The 20,147-nt window shown below is 38.6% G+C and overlaps 1 protein-coding gene across 9 annotated transcripts in view; it reads right to left on the reverse strand.

The window, feature by feature from the left end:
- MAGI1 (membrane associated guanylate kinase, WW and PDZ domain containing 1) overlaps positions 1 to 20,147 on the reverse strand; it is a 1,010,133-nt gene that overhangs the window by 229,589 nt on the left and 760,397 nt on the right. The gene's annotated exons all lie outside the window — the stretch shown is intronic.

Raw genomic sequence — 20,147 nt, forward strand, 5'->3', positions numbered from 1 at the left:
ATGTTAAAAAAAAAAAAAAAATATTGGGAAGTGCAAAGTCATCAGTAGGGTGACAATATTGACGCTTTAACAAAGTACACATATGAAAAATACATGTGTCAGGGCTTTTTTTCAGGGCTGTTTAAAGAAATGTTTTGTACAACAACCCTGACATGTATTTTTCATATGTGTCCCTTTTTAAAACGGCAATATGGTCACCCAATTTATAAAGCTCTAACATAATCGGGTATATTTTCCAGTTCAAAAGCGTATTAGTATGTGTGTGTGTATATATATATATATATATATATATATATATATATATATATATATATATATATATATATATATATATATATATACACACACACAGGTGGCCCTCGTTTTACAATGGTTCAATTTACACTGTTTCAGAACAACAACCTTTTTTTCCCAGTCATGTGACTGCTATTGAAAAGTATTGAGAAGCAGTGCATTTATTAAAATAGCCAGTAGGTGGAGCTGTCCGCTTGTGTTGCAGCAAAGCCAAGCAAGCTGAAATTAATCAGTTTAACCAGACCCGAGCTATCGAGAAGATTTCAAAGGAACAAGATCTTCCTGTCTATAAATCAGTCCAGATTGGAATGCATAGAAAGAACTGTTTGCAGAAAAATGCAAGTGAACTCTGTGTTGTGTGATTATTTTATTCGGGTTATATTGCTGTTTAGCAAATGTTTTTGTTCATTTAACTTAGTTTAATTATATATTCTGTGTTGTGTGATTATTTCATTAGGTTTATAATGCTGTTTAGCATTTAAAGTTTCATTTCAAAGCTTTAAAAATAATGTATTAGGTGTTACTTATGACAATTTTGAGGGGAGCCTGGAACCTATCTCCCTCACTTCCCATTGACTTACATTATAAACTGGGTTTCAATTTACAACGGTTTCGATTTACAACCATTCCTTTTGGAACCTAACCCCAGCGTAAACTGAAGGCTACCTGTGTCTATATATATATATATATATATATATATATATATATATATATATATATATATATATATATATACATATATACATACATACATACAAACATATACAGTCAAATGCAAGAGTTTAGGCACCCCTGACAATTTCCATGATTTTCATTTATAAATAATTGGGTGTTTGGATCAGCAATTTCATTTTGATTTATCAAATAACTGAAGGACACAGTAATATTTCAGTAGTGAAATTAGGTTTATTGGATTAACAGAAAATGTGCAATATGCATCAAAATGAAATTAGACAGGTGCATAAATTTGGGCACCCCAACAGAAATATTGCATCAATGTTTAGTAGAGCCTCCATTAGCAGAAATAACAGCTGTGTCATATGACGTCACGGAATGGCGCTTTAGACACACTGAGAGTTGTTTGTAACGGACTGTGATTGTCTTGAAAAAGGCTAAGATTGTAGCCAAAACGTCGACTGACACTTTATGATTTATATGCAATAAAGATATGCTACTTCGTCAAGACCTGGGAGTGCCCTTTCTTTTGGAGGCCTTATATATATATATATATATATATATATATATATATATATATATATATATATATATATATACAGTATATTTATAATTTATCATTTATATTTCTGGAGCAGAATTCATCCTGATGTTTATAAAAAAAAACATTCCAGCAGATATGTTTTTACCATGCTTAACTCAGAATTACCTTCATTATATGTTAGAAAATCTTGGAAGACACAGAAAAGCTGATTTTTAAACACAATGTGCACTCTAGTGACAGCCCAGATTTGTGTGTACAAACCAACCAGCTCCTTTGTACATTCCACAACTGGCACCAGAAGGTTTTGATCTCATAGGTAAATAAGATAAAGGGCTCAATTTATCAAGCCTTCTCCTCCCCTACGATGGCAGGTTCTCACAAGAGAACCTGCAATTCTGATTTATCAAGCAGCTGTCATGAGACCGCTGCTTCTCTATCCTCTTCTTCCCCTCTTAGGTGGAGAATCTTAATATACCCAGTCTCATCCGACTGGGGAGATTGACAGCTCCTGCCTGCGGAGTGATTGGCTGTGCATGGACAGGGGGCAGGACTGCACACAAGCACAAAATAGTGCTCGTGTGCAATGCTGAAATCCGCCAGTGGAATGCTACCCGCCAGAGGCGAGCTTGAGCAGACAGAGGCGAGTATGTAAGCCCCTGTCCAACCTTGCTTAATAAATCGAACCCAAAATATATATTTATCTTCCCACGGAGTCCAACTAGATTTCTTGCATTTCATGCCCCTTAAAGGGACATTAAACACTCAATAAAAGCTATATTGGAAACTATTTATATCAAGGAAACAATTGTTTCTTTATATATTTTGAAGAGGGAATATTTGCAAGTTAATAGCAATATTTGAAAGATTGTGACATTGGGCGCCATGTACTAAACGGCGGGCGGACAGCTTCTTAACTCGCGAAGCTGTCCGCCCACCTCCGCTACACACAAGCAGCGGATCTGTTGATCCGCTTGCCCGTATGTATCATCACACACTCATCGGAGTGTGTAATGCCCGCCCCTTCAATCGCGCAACCAATCACGCGACTGAAGGGGCTGTCAATCACCGAGAGCGAGCGTGCTCTCTGTGATTTTGCTTCGCCACCTAAGAGGTGGCGTAGAGTGTAGGAAGCAGCGGTCTAATGACCGCTGCTTCTTACATTGCGGGAAGCAGGCTCGCATTTGCGAACCTGTCCCGCAAAGGCTCCGGAGCAGCTTTCGCTGCTTCGTACATGGAGCCCATTGTATTTATGTACATTGCATTAACATTTTTGTTTTCTGCTTGCTTTACTAAATAAAATCTAGATAGAATGAAGCATTCAAAGAAAAGATTAGTCTGAGAATAGCATATTTATGTATTTTTTTAAGTTTCATTAGCTGTTTAAATAATGACAAAATAAGTGTTAAGTTTTAGTGTCTATAAAACAATGGGAGCTTCCATGTTGTAACTTAGGTTACCTTCTCTGCTATGGCCAATTAGGGACATTAATAAATAGGTCACTAGAGTGTGCAGCCAATGGCTGTGTGGTATATAACAGTGTTCTGCACTTCTATTTCTAACAGGAACTGAAAAGCTCACAATTTCAGAATGGATTTACAGGAAAATGTGACAAAATAAATAGTGAAAGTACATACATTGCAGAGTTGTTTTTATATATATGATTTATCATTTTATATTACCATCTTAAAGTGTTTAATGTCCCTTTAAAGAAAAACAAATAAATATCTTGAATTACAATTTAAAATGAAGAGCACTATTGTGATTTTTTTTAACTTATACCAATATTAGAAGTCAATATATCAATCAAATATTGGGTAAAATAATTATAATTCAGTTGAAACATGTATGAAATAATTGAATAGTGAATTTGGGAGAAGGGTTAAACGTTGACCACCCCCCCCCCCCCCCTACAGCCCAAATGAAATAAAATACACTCATGTTATTAAACTAACAGCAGTTTCTTTATAAACTACAGGTAGCCTTTGTCACCTCAGTATTGTACACATTGTTATCTGGCAAAATGAGAGGGCAGCTATCCTACATAATTGCTTTGAATCTAAGCAAACATTCTAAACATCATTAGATAAAGAGAGGAAAAAAGGTGGGAGAATGACCCTCCCCCATTTTCTCCTGAAACAAAATGACAAGCTGTCGGCTGGCCACACGCTCAGCAGATGGCATATCAAAGGGCTTGTGTAAGCAGTCTGCATGTGTACAGTGATTACAAGCTTTAAAAAACAAACCCAAAATGTTTGCTTTATAGTGGAAGATACAGAGATGCTCTATTCTTATGGAAGAAAAAAAAATAACTACGGAAAAGAGAAAAAAAAACACTCTTTATGGAGAAGAAATAACGTGAAAAAATAAAGTCACTTTGTTATTAGTTTGTCGTCGATACAGTGTAAATTTAAACTCATCAGGCATTGGTCCAATTAAAAAAAGTAGAACATTAAAAAAATTAATTTTTTAGACAAACCTATATTTAAAGGGACAGTCAACACCAAAATTGTTATCGTTTAAAAAGATAGATCATGGCCTCTATTTATCAAAGGTCTTGCGGACCTGATCCGACAGTGCGGATCAGGTCCCCAAGATCTCGCTAAATGCGGAGAGCAATATGCTCTCCGCATTTAACATTGCACCAGCAGCTCACAAGAGCTGCTGGTGCAACGCCGCCCCTGCTGACTCGCGGCCAATCGGTCGCCAGCAGGGAGGTGTCAATCAACCCGATCGGGTTGATTTCTGGCGATTCCTGTCCGCCTGCACAAAGCAGGCGGACAGGGTTATGGAGCAGCGTTCTTTAGACCGCTGCTTCATAACTTGTGTTTCTGGCGAGTCTGAAGACTCGCCAGAAACACGGCCCATATGGGCCCATGCCTTTACTACCCATTCCCCAGTTTTGCACAACCAACATTGTTATATTAATTTACTTTATAACATTTAAACCTTTACATTTCTGTCCGTTTCTAAGCCACTATAGACAGCCTCTTATTTACATGCTTATTTATTTGCTTTTAGCAACAGGAGACTGCTAGTTCATGTGGGCCACATAGATAACATTGTGCTCACGCCTGTGGGTTCTGCACAACACAGCTAAAATGAAAGTCAATAGATAATAAATACATAGTCATGTGATCAGGGGGCTGTCAAAAGAGGCAAAGGGGTAGATTTAAAGCGACACTGAACCCACATTTTTTCTTTTGCGATTCACATAGAGCATGACATTTTAAGCAACTTTCTAATTTACTCCTATTATAACATTTTCTTCATTCTCTTGATATCTTTATTTGAAATGCAAGAATGTAAGTTTAGATGCCGGACCATTTTTGGTGAACAACCTGGGTTGTCCTTTCTGATTAGTGGATACATTTATCCACCAATAAAAAAGTGCTCTCCAGAGTTCTGAACCAAAAAAAAAAAGCTTACATGTCTTCTTTTTCAAATAAAGATATTAAGAGAATGAAGAAAAAATGATAATAGGAGTAAATTAGAAAGTTGTTTAAAATGTCATGCTCTATCTGAATCACAAAATAAAAAAATTGGGTTCAGTGTCCCTTTAACAAGCAGCGGATGCTGCAATCTACCCTAGAAACCTAAGTTATGACTGCTGCTCCTTAACTTTTAGGTGGTGGACTTCAGGAGGATTGACACCCCCTGCTAGCGGCCAATTAGCGGCAAATGTGCAGAAATGCTTGTGCAATGTTAAATGCCAGCAGTGTATGCTGTCGACATTTAGCGAGGTCGAGCGGACATGATTCGCTACAGCGAATCATGTCAGCTGTCTGTTCGACCCATAGTAAATCTACCCCTTCAGATACAAGGTAACCACAGAGGTAAAAAGTGTATTAATATAACAGTGTTGGTTGTGCAAAACTGGGTAATGGGTAATAAAGGGATTACCTATCTTTTTAAACAATAACGTTTTTTGCGCTGACTGTCCCTTTAATTGAAAGTAAGACTTCTGTGTTTCTTAAAAAAAAAAAAAAAGAAGTTGCCATGCAAACCCTCGGTGTACAAAACACAATGAAGAGATGAACCAGTTCCAAGAAATGATTGAGTCCTGAAGCAAAATTGGAAAATATGCCTTTTCTTCCATTCATAGACAGACCGATATATATATATTTCCTTGAATGGACTAGTAACTTTGCTCCCCTGGCTAGGTAAAAAAAAATAAAAAATGATATAAATATATTTCCAAAAACGCATGCTGGACATTTTATTAAGTGCTTTATTGTGCACAACAGTATAGTGACATTTCAGGGATCTATGTCTGATGAAGCGGTGAGATCCCCACTATGTCACTATACTGTTGTGCACAATAAAGAACTTGTTAAATTGTCCACTGAGTGGAAGTAAGAGTGCGCTTTTTTGGAGATTATATATATATATTATATATATATATATATATATATATATATATATAGATATATATAAATATATATAGATATATATAACAAGCGATAGACCGCACTCTCTGGGCTTAATAGTAGCAAACAAAGTAGTTTTTGTTTGCTACTATTAAGCCCAGAGAGAGCTGTTTATCGCTTGCTGTATCTTACCCCTATTCTAGCACCCTGACATTGGAAGGACTGTTTGTGAGAGTGCACCTTACTCACTTTGTGTGTATATATATATATATATATATATTTTTTTTTTTTTTTGTCAGAGTGAAATATTATACATAATTTAATAAACATATATAAGTTCTCACAATACCCTATATATATATAAAAAATGACACAAATTACCATAAAGACTACAGTCTTATTACTATACGAGTCTATAAATCGTGCAGAGACTGTAACACTCCAATAATTTAGTAAATAAACATATACCTAACATTCATGTGTTGTACTCTCTCTACATTATTAAGGTATGTTTCAGCGACAATTGCAGAAGGACACTGTGAACAAAACAGCTAAATTGTCCCTGGCAAGGCTTAAACATGTACATATTGTCCCCAGAGAATAACAGCAGACAGTAACCACAAAGTTAATACAATTTAGCGCTTTTTAAAAGCTTCAAAACCATATTTCATGTGTGTGCAAAAACTAAGCAGGATCAGATTTAATTTTCTTATAAATTGTTTATCAATATATCCTTTAGCTTTATATTGTAATTTGAAATATCAGCTTTTGTCTATTTCACCTATACTGAAAATGTATTGGCTATAGAAAAGCTATATAAACAAAAAAGATGAGATAAGGGTGTCTGTTCTCCCTAAAACACAACCCATTTAAACTGGGCTTTGGTTTCAACTAGCAATATCATATTTCATATAAAAAAATAACCCTAAAGGAGTTATTGTATGTTGTATTTTCTGCAGCTGGTATAACAACTCACTAGAAACGAATTAAAGGAATAACAATGTTACAGTACACTGTCCCTTTCAGCAGAGTATTGGAAATTCTGAGCTGTTCTCAGAGGCAAGGCTAAGGGGCTCATTTATAAAGTTCTAAAGCAAAGAGGTTAAACGCAGAGTTAATGTCGGCTCCAGAACAGAAATGTGCTACTGGGAGCTAGTCATACACATCAGCTGAGCTAATGACAAGAGACATACATATGTAGCCACCAATCACATGCTAGCTCCCAGTAGTGCATTGCTGCTCCTAAGCTTACCTAGGTATGCTTTTCAACAAAGGATACCAAGAGAAGGAAGTTAATCAGAACAGTAAAATGAAAAGTCTCAGAACTTGTGTATATAAAAAAAACTGCATATTTTGATAAGGGAAGTGAATTGGAAATTTATTTATTTGTTTTTCGCTCTGTCTAAATCTTGAAAGTTTAATTTTTTACTTTAGTGCCCGTTTAATATTTTACATATGTAAACCTGTATCACAATGCCACCAGGCTCAGCTACTGTGAAATTCTTTAACCAGATTGTAAGCGTTGGCAACATTTTAAAGGATATGAAAACCAAAAATGTTCTTTCATGATTCGGGCACTACATACAATTTTAAAACAAATTTCCAATTTACTTCTATTACCTAGCTGATTGGTGGATGCACATGAATGACTCGTCATTTGCTTTTCCCCTTTAATTTGTTCCCAATGATCCACTTTACCTTCTGGAGTGTATTAAATTTTTACAAGTATTTCCATTGCCCTTATATTGTCATTTGAAATAGTTTATTTATCCTGTGGTATCCCCACCCATCCTGAAAGTTTTTGGCCTCAAGGCCAAGCTGTGTTAACACAGCCAGTAGAAGAAATTACACTCCCTGTGGATTATAGAAGAGATAAGGTAATAAAATGTTAATTTTTCATTGTTCTCTCCAAGTATTGGTGATTGGTTTATGGACAGATATAAAATAAAGAAGCATTTATATGTACACAATGTGATAAAGTAATGAGATCTGATTATACCTACAAGCTCAACCCATTTTATTAGGTTGAGGCTCAAAAACACAAAATCCGCTAATTCATATACACAAATTAGCGCTGCAGAATCTGTTGGCGCTCTACAAATGACTGATAATGATAATAATAATAATAATAATAAGCCTTAAAAAGCAAATCTCATACATTTTATACTCTGCAGCTGGTAATAAAAAGTAATTGAAAACACAGTAAGGGAAAAACTATTTTATAGTGTACTGTCCCTTTAATGACTATGTAATCTAGCTCCCAGTAATGCATTACTGCTCCTTCAACAAGGGATACAAAGAAAATGAAACAAAATTGATAACAAAAGTAAATTAGAAAATTGCTTAAAGGGATACTAAACACAAGTTTTTTCTTTAATGATTCAGATACAGCATCCAATTTTAATTTACTCCTACTATAAATTTTTCTTCGTTCTCTTGCTATCTTTATTTAAAAAGCAAGAATGTAAAGCTTAGGAACCAGTCCATTTAAGGTTCAGAACCCTGGATAGTGCTTGCTTATTGGTGGCTACATTTAGCAAACCAATAAGCAAGCATAACCCAAATTTTCAACCAAAAAAAAATGGGCCGACTCAAACTTTACATTCCTGCTTTTTAAATAAAGATAGCAAGAGAACAAAGAAAAATTTAAAATAGGAGTACATTTTGGCAAACTCCAGCTTATGAAGTTTAATACTTTGGAAGTACTCCTCAATATGTGCACAGTGATGCCTGATTTTTTTTCAAAATAAACCTTTTTTTTTTAAAGAAAATATAAATTTTTAAAGCCGCTCTGTTACCTGTGCCCTGTCCGCTTCTGTCTGAGAATTTCTGTAATCTCAATTTAACAGACAGGTGGACAATTTAACAAACACAAGGAGGGGTTACATGTCCCCATTCAATTTATACCACACCTCCAAGCATTTTGTAAAAGAAATTTAGGACTGAATCTGAGTAGGCAGAGATTAAATCTGGAGGTGGAGCTAAGCCAGGACAGATATATTTTTGGGACAAACAATAGCACTGGGGTCCCAATTAGGGATGGTTCAACATGATGAGGGACCGTTAGGATACATGCACTCCATTCATATAGTCACATGGTGGGCTCCCTCTGTCTGTTACCAAAAATGGACCGGCTCCTAAGCTTAGATTCTTGTTTTTTCACATAAAGATACTAAGAGATCGAAGAAAAATTGATAATAGGAGTAAATTTGAAAGATGCTTAAAATTGTTGCTTTATCTGAATCATGAAAGTTTAATTTTGACTAGATTATCCCTCTAATGTGAATTAAAAAAGGTTTCACTCAATTGAATTTGTACAGTAAACAAGAGACTATGATACCTTGACACAGAGAAAGCCTCTAAAAGCATACACTTGGTATTCTGTAAGCATACATAATCAGCTGTAAAGCCGCACAGCCACATCCCACAATGCACCTACACAGGCTTACAGAATACCAAGTGTCAGTCTCATTTCACTGCCAAACAATGCAAAAAGAATGTTCCTCTATATGAGAATTGATGAGAACACCGCTAACAAACTAGAGGAATAACAACAAATTATATAAATAAAGTTTATTGCTTCACTGTTAGAATTTGATACAGGACTCAGACATCAATCATGGCATTCATTTTTTTTTTTTTCATATTTATGCATCAGAAATTCATATTTTACTAACTGAAAATACATTTTAAATACTTCTACAACATTTGTAATCCTATGAATCATTTTTTTTAAGTGCCTTTAAAGGGACAGTATACACTCATTTTCATATAACTGCATGTAATAGACACTACTATAAGGAATAAGATGCACAGATACTGATATAAAAATCCAGTATAAAACTGTTTAAAATCTTAATTAGAAGCTGTCAGTTTGACAAGGTAGCTGGAAATCCCACTGCAAGTGGGAAATAAGACCCTCCCCCTTCTTTTGCATATGAAAAGACCCTTTACACAAACAGGAGCAAGCTGGAGAAGGTAGCTGACGGTATTCTCATAAAACTTTGGGGCTTGGTTAGGAGTCTGAAAATCAGAGCAATGTTATATTGTAAAATAAGCAAAACTATACATTTAAAAAAAACAAAAAAAAACTTTATGGGCTATATAAATAGATCATCTACAAAACAATTATGCAAAGAAAAAAATGAGTGTATAATGTCCCTTTAAAGAGACATTCCTGCCAAAATTGGAATCCACATGGATGCATTTCAGTTTTGAATAGAAGCATTTTTGCAATATACATCTATTCGCAAAAATGCTTAGAAGCGGTTTCAAAAGTATATTTAAGTATGCACCGTGCACCAGCATTTTAAAACACAGCGCTTTCTCAGAGAGCCTAAGGTGTTTGTACCATCTGGTAATTACACCATTTTTTAATTGTTAACATGATACAAGCCCCGCTGGCGCTTTAAGCAGCTGCAGTATTTAAAATGCTGATGTAATGAGAACATCTAGCTATGCCCCACATGCATGTGCAGAGAATATGTTAACACCTTCTGCATTAGGATACAAATGAAGCCTCCATACCCCATGCCTAATTGCTATGCACCATGCTGTTGTTTTTCCTCCGTTTGAGCAGAGTTCTTCAAAGCTATTCTCTTATTTTAAAGGACAATTAAAGGGACAGTCTACAACATAATTTTTATTGTTTTAAAAGATAGATAATCCCTTTATTACCCATTCCCCAGTTTTGCATAACCAACACAGATATATTAATACACTTTTTACCTCTGTGATTACCTTGTATCTAAGAACCTTCTTCCAGCCCCCTGATCACATGACTGTGACTGTTTATTATATACTAGTACTAAAGCCTGTGTACACGGGCCATTTTTTGCAGTACAGCGGTCCCACCCCTTGCTCTCTCCCCCCTCTCTTCCTCCCTCTCTTTTGCTTTCTCTCCCCCGTCTCCTTTGCGCTCTCTCTCCTCTCTTTTGTTCTCTCTCTCCCCTCTTTGGCTCTCTCCCCCCTTTCTTTTGCTCTCTCTCCCCCCTTTCTTTTGCTCTCTCTCCCCCCTTTCTTTTGCTCTCTCTCCCCCCTCTTTTGTTCTCTCCCCCCTCTTTTGTTCTCTCCCTCCTCTTTTGTTCTCTCCCCCCTCTTTTGTTCTCTCCCCCCTCTTTTGTTCTCTCCCCCCCTCTTTTGCTCTCTCCCCCCCCTCTTTTGCTCTCTCCCCCCCCTCTTTTGCTCTCTCCCCCCCCCTCTTTTGCTCTCTCCCCCCCCCTCTTTGGCTCTCCCCCCCCCTCTTTGGCTCTCCCCACCCCTCTTTGGCTCTCCCCACCCCTCTTTGGCTCTCCCCACCCCTCTTTGGCTCTCCCCACCCCTCTTTGGCTCTCTCCCCCCCCTCTTTGGCTTTCTTCCCCCCTTTGCCTCTCTCCCCCCCTCTTTGACTCTCTCTCCCCCCCCCTCTTTGGCACTCTCTCCTCTTTGGCTCTCTCTCTCCCCCCCCCCTTTGGCTCTCTCCCCCCCCTTTGGCTCTCTCCCCCCCCTCTTTGGCTCTCCCCCCCCCCTCTTTGGCTCCCCCCCCTTTGGCTCTCTCCCCCCCCCTCTTTGGCTCTCTCCCCCCCTTTGGCTCTCCCCCCCCCCTCTTTGGCTCTCCCCCCCCCTCTTTGGCTCCCCCCCTCTTTGGCTCTCTCCCCCCCCCCTCTTTGCTCTCTGGCTCTCTCTCTCCCCCCTCTTTGGCTCTCCCCCCCCCCCCCGCTCTCTCTCCCCCCCCCCCCTTTGGCCCTTCTGCTCCCTCTCTGGCTCTGTCTTAATTGAAAGCCTTTGCCTCTCTGGCCACGCCCCCATCGCAGCACCCCGCCCGGGCGCGCCCCACCGCGGCGACCCCGCCCGGGCGCGCCCCACCGCGGCGACCCCGCCCGGCCATGCCCCTCGCGACGTCCGGCCATGCCCCTTGCAACGCCCGGTCACGCCCCCATCGCAACGTTCCCGCTCCTGTCAGCCACGCTCCCTGACACTCCGCTTCAGCCTTGCTCTGTGCTGAGTGCTGAGTGTCAGGATCCAAAAGGCCAGGTATGTTTGTCACGTGCAGTCTCTACTGCGCATGACTGCATCTGACAAACATACTTGGCCATTTATTATATAGGATTGACTTGCAGTTAGCATTGTGTTGTGCTAAATCTTAAATAACCCCCTGTGCCTGAACACAGTGTTATCTATATGGCCAACGTGTACTTTCAAGTCTTTTGTTTTGAAAAGCAATTTAAAAAGCATGCGATTAGAGGCAGCCCTCAAGGGCTTAGAAATTAGCATATGAGATTACCTAGGTTTTGTTTCAACTAATAATACCAAGAGAAAAAAGCAAATTTAATGATAAATATAAATTGTAAAGTTAATTGAAATTACATGTCCTATCGGAACAATGAAAGTTTAATTTTGACTAGAGTCCCTTAAAATTCAATAGAATTGCATAATTAACAAGTAAATAAAAAAAAGACACTGTAATAACACTTACTTTTAATTTCTAATAAGTAGTATATTTTTTTTTCTGACAAATTAATTTGCTCCCTGTCTCATGTGACAGCCATTAGCCAATCACAGAGTAGTATACATATGCCCTATGAACTTGTGCACATGCTCAGTAGGATATGGTGCCACAAAAAGTGTGCATATAAAAAAAAGACCGTGGCTAAATGTAGCCACCAATCAGCAAGTGCTACCCAGGTGCTGAACAAAAAAAAAATTGGCCAGCTCCTAAGCTTACATTCCTGCTTTTTCAAATAAAGATACCAAGAGAACCAATAATAATCAATAATAGAAGTAAATTAGAAAGTTGCTTAAAATCCGATGCTCTATTTGAATCATGTAGGTTTCATATCCCTTCAACATTGCATGCTCTATCTGAATCATCAAAGTTTATTTTGCCTTTAGTGTCCAGTGCTGATTAGTGAAGCTCTCCATCTTCACAACGGGAGCTGCCATCTTGGAACTTAAGTTTTCTTGCACAGTGACCTAAGCAGTGTGCATTCACAGACCAGTGATGAGGATGTTCTCTTGACAAGCCACATCATGCACTTCAGTTTAGCTGCACAATACAGAGCTCTATGTTTATGCAGCGGCGGCTTGCTCTATTTTATTCCTGAGGCCTTTTTTTGTATTTGCTATGTAACTATTAAACTGTAAAAAATTAGCAAAAATGTATCCCTTCTACATTCTATTGTGCAAGTTAGTCCAAAGTGCAAGGTACAGCTGTGAAAAAGCTGGTAATTGTGCACTACTTCTTTCCCAGAATGCATCAATTCAATGCTTGTGTACCAAGATGGCGGATCCCAGTATAAAGATGCAGATGCTTTACCAACTGGCTACTGTAATGGGTTTAGAGAAAAGAGCAGCAGATTTGAAGAAAGTTGCAGGTACAGGAGGAAAAAACTATAGCATAGTAAATAGTAACTGTTGCACTCAGTAATTTGAATGTCCCTTTAAAGGACCAGTCAACATAGTAGATTTGCATAATCAACAAATGCAAGATAACAAGACAATGCAATAGCACTTAGTCTGAACTTTAAATGAGTAGTAGATTTTCTTTCTGACAATTTTAAAAGTAATGTGTCTTTCCACTCCCCCTGTACCATGTGACAGCCATACGCCAATCACAAATGCATGCACGTACCATGTGACAGCCATCAGCCATTCACAAATGCATACACACTTATTCTTGCACATGCTCAGTAGGAGCTGGTGACTCAAAAAGTTTAAATATAAAAAGACTGTGCACATTTAGTTAATAGAAGTAAATTGGTAAGTTGTTTAAAATGGCATGCTCTATCTGAATAATGAAAGTTTAATTTTGATTGAGTGTCCCTTTAAACAGCGCAGCAAATCATTAATTGCTCAATTTTTTCCATGTAAAATGATTATTTTAAATGCAGATATCATGTAATGATTGATTATTTTTACAGGCCTGGGATAAACCCTTTTAAACACCTCTTTAACTTCTTAACGACCACAACGTACCCTGTACGTTGCTGGTTGTTATGGTTTTCCTGCCCGATTCTCGCTAACAGCATGATTGTGCTATTATAGCCTCCCTCCCTCCTGCAGGCTTCTTGAAATAGCGCAGTCTCGCCGCTGGCTGTGAAACTGAGCTATTGGAAAAAAACAAGCCTCATACAAAGTTAATGTATATCTTTCACTGTTGTAGCCAACCACAGAAAGATATAAACAAGCTCCTGCACATAGCATCCAATCACTGGATTTAAACCACTGTATATGTACAGTATCTCACAAAAGTGAGTACACCCCTCACATTTTTGTAAATTTTTGTATTATATATTTTCATGTGACAACACTGAAAAAAATGGTACTTTGCCACAATGTAAAGTAGTGAGTGGAAAGCCTGTATAACAGTGTGTTCTGTCGAGAACTCCAGTCCCTCGAAAACTCCAATCTGACGTCACTTCCGGTAAGTCTTCTATGTTAATATCTGTTTTGCCTCTGTGTGGGGGGTGCACCGCTGATCCTCTGGCATACACCCCAAGTATACCTTGGGGAATGAGGCTTACAAGGGGGGCTTTGCCCCCCTTGAACCCCCCCGGGCAAAGGCAAAATAGATAGTGTAGATAGACGATTACAGTGCCCATCTGATTGGTTGTGAGTCCTGTCACTCACTGGATACGGACCAATAAGATGTATGGATTCACCGGAAGTGACGTCAGATTGGTGTTTTCGATGTATTGGAGTTCTCGATAGAACAAGTGTACATTTGCTATCCCCTTTAAAATAACTGAACACACAGCCATTGTCTAAAACGTTGGCAACAAAAGTGAGTACACCGCTAAGTGGAAATGTCCAAATTGGGCCTAAAGTGTCAATATTTTGTGTGGCCACCATTATTTTCCAGCACTGCCTTAACCCTCTTGGGCATGGTGTTCACCAGAGCTTCACAGGTTGCCAATGGAGTCCTCTTCCACTCCTCCATGACAACATCACGGAACTGGTGGATGTTAGATACCTTGCGCTCTCCCACCTTCTGTTTGAGGGTGCCCCACAGATTCTCAATAGGGTTTAGGTCTGGAGACATGCTTGGCCAGTCCATCACCTTTACTCTCAGCTTCTTTAGCAAGGCAGTGGTCATCTTGGAGGTGTGTTTGGGGTTGTTATGTTGGAATACTGCCCTGCGGCCAAGTCTCCCAAGGGAGGGGATCATGCTCTGCTTCAGTATGTCACAGTACATGTTGGCATTCATGGTTCCCTTAATGAACTGTAGCTTCCCAGTGCCGGCAGCACTCATGCAGGCCCAGACCATGACACTCCCACCACCATTCTTGACTGTAGGCAAGACACACTTGTCTTTGCACTCCTCACCTGGTTGCCGCCACACACGCTTGACACCATCTGAACCAAATAAGTTTATCTTGGTCTAATTGGACAACAGGACATGGTTCCAGTAATCCATGTTCTTAGTCTGCTTGTCTTCAGCAAACGGTTTGTGGGCTTTCTTGTGCATCATCTTTAGAAGAGGCTTCCTTCTGGGACGACAGCCATGCAGACCAATTTGATGCAGTGTGCGGCATATGGTCTGAGCACTGACAGGCTGACTGTCCCACCCCTTCAACCTCTGCAGCAATGCTGGCAGCACTCATATATCTATTTTCCAAAGACAACCTCTGGATATGACGCTGAGCCTGTGCACTCAACTTCTTTGGTCGACAATGGCGAGGCCTGTTCTGAGTGGAAACTGTCCTGTAAAACCGCTGTATGGTCTTGCCCACCATGCTGCAGCTCAGTTTCAGGGTCTTGGCAATACTCGTATAGCCTAGGCCATCTTTATGAAGAGTAACAATTTTTTTTTTAGATCCTCAGAGAGTTCTTTGCCATGAGGTGCCATGTTGAACTTCCAGTGAACAGTATGAGAGAGTGTGAGAGCAATAACACCAAATTTAACACACCTGGGCTCCCCATTCACACCTGAGACCTTGTAACGCTAACAAGTCACATGACAACGGGGAGGGAAAATGGCTAATTGGACCAATTTGGACATTTCCAGTTAGGGGTGGACTCACTTTTTTTGCCAACGGTTTAGACTTTAATGGCCGTGTGTTGAGTTATTTTGAGGGGACAGCAAATTTACACTGTTATACAGACTGTACACTCACTACTTTACATTGTAGCAAAGTGTCATTTCTTCAGTGTTGTCTTTTGTGAGACACTGTATGTGTGTATGAGCTGGGCGTGGAAAAACTACAATTTCAACTTCAGAGTTACAGGAAAAGGAAGCAAAATAAATATTAAAAGTGCATTGCAAAGTGTTTTAAATTATGCATAGTTAAATGTTCTTAGTTTATTTTTTTTTATTTTTTGGGGGGGTTACATTCTGAGTTTAATGTCCCTTTACATAGAAGTTTGTATGAGCAAAATTATGCATATAGGATCCAAAAACCCAAAGGCCAATTATAGTCTCGATGGTACATTACTGATTGTAACTAAAGAAGAAATCGACTTGGGAATTATTATTTCAGATGTTTTAAAATTTGGTAAACAATGCAGCAGTGCAGCCAGTAAGGCTAGTTGAATACTTGGTGGCATTGGAAGAGGTATTAGTAGCAGAAATAGCAAGGTTCTAATGCCACTTTACAGATCATTAGTTAGGTCAAATCTGGAATACTGTGTACAGTTCTGGAGACCATATCTTCAGAAAGATATAAATAAACTAGAAGCTGTCCAAAAGGAGCCTACTAAAATGGTACATGGTCTGATAGATAAAACGTACAAAGAAAGACTCTATGATCTAAATATGTATAGTTTAGAGGATAGAAGGGAAAGAGGTGACATGATAGAAACCTTCAAATATGTGAAGGGACTTAATAAAGTAAAAGCTGATAGCATTTTCCATAACAAAAAATTGGCAAAACAATCTAAAGTTAGAGGGTAGCAGATTCAGGAGAAATTTAAGGAAGCATTTTTTTTTTTACAGAAAGGGTGGTGGATTCATTGAATAAACTTCCATTTGAGGTGGTAAACACAAAGACTGTAAAGGAATTCAAAATGGGTTTTTTTGGTTCTTATCTACCGTCAAATTCTGTTTCTATGCAACATTTAGATGCTTATATTTGAGAACTCTAATTTTACCACTGATACTCAACTGATGCAATCAACGTAGAGAAAATAAGCATTCAATTCTAACATACAAATGCTGAATGTTTTGGAAAACATTGAACATATGTTTGAAACAAATAAATATGGCCAACATTTGTTATTGTCAATGAATATGCCAAAACATCCTTAATTAAAGGCTTAAAGGGTACTTCACATTTACAGCAAAAGTGGAAATAGATTCAGATGCCATTATTTCAGATGACAAAGGGATATGGATATGCAAATTAAACTATTTGTTGTTCTATTTATATATAATCAGGAGTGTACACGTTTTTCAACAACGTTCAAAGCATTGCTGCAATTTAACGTGCTTAAAGATAATGTAAATTTTCACAAATGAAAGCCCTGTTTTTAAAAATTACTATCAAAAACAGGGGCACTTTCATTCATGAAAGTTTACATTGCAGCCGTTTTTTTTAAAAATACTTACCTTTTATTCCTAGCAAGCGTGGAACACCGGAGCATCGATTCCCCCGCCCCCAGGTCCTCTCTTCTTACGTCAGAAATGACGAATCCGGCTTCCGCCAATAACGGTTTCCCCCCCAGAGCAAACATTGCCTGAGGCCACGCCGTGATTGGAGGAAGCCGGATTCGTCATTTCTGACATAAGAAGAGACGACCTGGGGGCGAGGGTATTACTGCTCCGGTGTTCCAAGCTTGCAAGGAAGAAAAGGTAAGTATTTTAAAAAAAATGGCTGCAATGTAAACTTTTATGAATGAAAGTGCCCCTGTTTTTATTAGTATTTTTAAAAACAGGGCTTTCATTTGTGAAAATTTACATTCACTTTAAGACCTCAACATATCATTATCATTTATTTGTAGAGCGCCAACAGATTCCGCAGTACTAACCTATCTAGATAAGCTCTTCAACATAGGATATAAAGATACCAAAGTAAATTTAATAATAGTAGAGAGTAAAGTTTTTGTCCACTCTATCGGCTCGATTTATCAAAGGCTTCGCCTCACTAAGGCTGCAGGTTCTCACAAAAGAACCTTCAGTCAGTATTTATCAAGCAGTGGTCATCAGACCACTGTTTCTTAGTCTCTTCTCCATTTCAATCTCCCCAGTCTCGTTCAACTGGGGAGATTGACAGCTCCTTGCCCGCGCGTGATTGGCTGTGCGCGGGCAGGATTGTATGCGAGCGATTGTGCAATCTTAAATTCCAGCAGCGGATTGCTGCCCGTTAGAGGCGAGCTGGGGCAGACAGGGGCACATATGTACGCTCCTATCCGCCCCAGCTTGATAAATCAAGCCCTATATGAATCATGGAAGTATAATTTTTCATATCCCTTCAAAAGAAGAAAAACAGTGTAACAATGGTGCAGGAAATGTAAGTACAATACTAATGTATATAGGGAGTGGTATTTGCAGATTTAGTTTTATAATCACGCATAGAATTCACATAAGATCTCTAAAAGAACAAACAAATAAGAGTTAAAGGGACATTGTACACTAGATTTTTCTTTGCATAAATGTTTTCTAGATGATCCATTTGCATAGCCCATCAGGGAGTGTTTTTGTAACAATGTAAAGTTGTATTTATTTTTTTAATAACATTGTGATGATTATTTTCAGACTCCTAACCAAGCCCCAAAGTATCAGATGTAGACCCAAGTCTACACTCCTGCTGCTCCGGTTTGTCTAAAAATTATTTTCATATGCAGGGAAGAGGAAGGGATGTCTGCTCTTTTTGTTTTCCCAGCCCCTTTCGCTGAGTGTCCCATCCTAACCTCATCAACAGCGTTAAACTGGGTGCTTCTAAGTAAGTTTTTAAACAGTTTTATACTGGATTTTTAGATCAGTATCTGTGCATATTCTTCTTTATAGTAGTGTCTATTATATGCAGTTATATAAAAATTGGTATACAGTGTCCCTTTATTACACCCTTTAATAAAGGACTTTTTCTTACAGCCCAGAAAGAAAAAAGACAGAATATATCTATCAAAAATAATGCTTTAAATAATAATATATAAAAAAAGAAAAAAGTGTTCAAAAGATTTTCACCAGCTAAAGCAGAAAAAAAACTGTACTAACTTTAACAATTTGATTTAAAGGGATATTACACAGTGCTCCTTTAAAAAAACAAACAAAAAAACATGTTAAATAGAAGTTAACAACTTATTTGTTTTCTTGCTAAATGAACACTCAGTGTAGCCGCTGTCCACAGTTAGATAAAATAGCTACTGATGTTTGCAGGAAAAGACCAATACTAAACATGAGCAATAAATTAATTGCAGCTAGCAGAAAGGTGTCTCCTAGCAACACCTCAAAAGAAAAAAAAGTGCTAATTTGACTTCCTGTAGAAACCACAACCTCCTTGTAGGGCTCTGACAGGAAGTAATGGACACTGAACAAAAGGTAAAAATAATTTTAAGGTGATGAATAATACATATTGCAATGATATCTGTTAAGTATAGGCCACTGTTTAGTGTTTTTTGTATTACAACATTTAAACAGATTGTTTTATATCCCTTTAAGATTGTGGCTTTTGATACTGCAGAAATCCCAGTGTTTGGATAGATTCCAATTCATATGTTTGCATACACCAAGGAGAAACAAAGCCAAATGTTCTATTTCTGTATCCAAAATATTTGCATATTTCTACACGTCTTGCATAGTTGCTTCCCCAGTCGTCTAGGTGGTTACTAAATATGACAAACACTGCCCACATACCGTAGATTAGTTTCACAAAATACTATGAGAGTGACTTAACCCATTGAGTGCTAAGCACTTTCCCACCTGGGTGCTAAGAGTTTTTAATGGTTTTTTTTTTTCAGACCCCCAAGACTTTCACTGTTGGGAAGGTTGGGCGATTACTTTTCCAATGGTGGGTCTTGGGGGTCTGTAGCTGCTTAGATGCCTAAGATACAGGCTTCTAAGCAGCATGCCCCCTGCTCCTATACTTAACATTGTTAAGTATAAATAAAGTTGCGTGGTGACATCACATTATTGCGCGTGACGTCATCACACAAAACAGGAAGCCCCAGCGATGCCTGTCACTCTACAGGCATGATCGCCGGGGTGGGAGCCCCCAGATCTCCCTCAAGGTGGGAGAGTGCTAGCGACGGCTCTGAGCCGTCGTTAGCACCAGAGTGGGAAACTCTGCGACGGCTCTGAGCCGTCATTAGCACCAGAGTGGGAAACTCTGCGACGGTTCAGAGTTATCGTTAGC

The sequence above is a fragment of the Bombina bombina genome, chromosome 7 (genome assembly GCF_027579735.1).
Source record: "Bombina bombina isolate aBomBom1 chromosome 7, aBomBom1.pri, whole genome shotgun sequence".
NCBI classification, from domain to species: domain Eukaryota; kingdom Metazoa; phylum Chordata; class Amphibia; order Anura; family Bombinatoridae; genus Bombina; species Bombina bombina.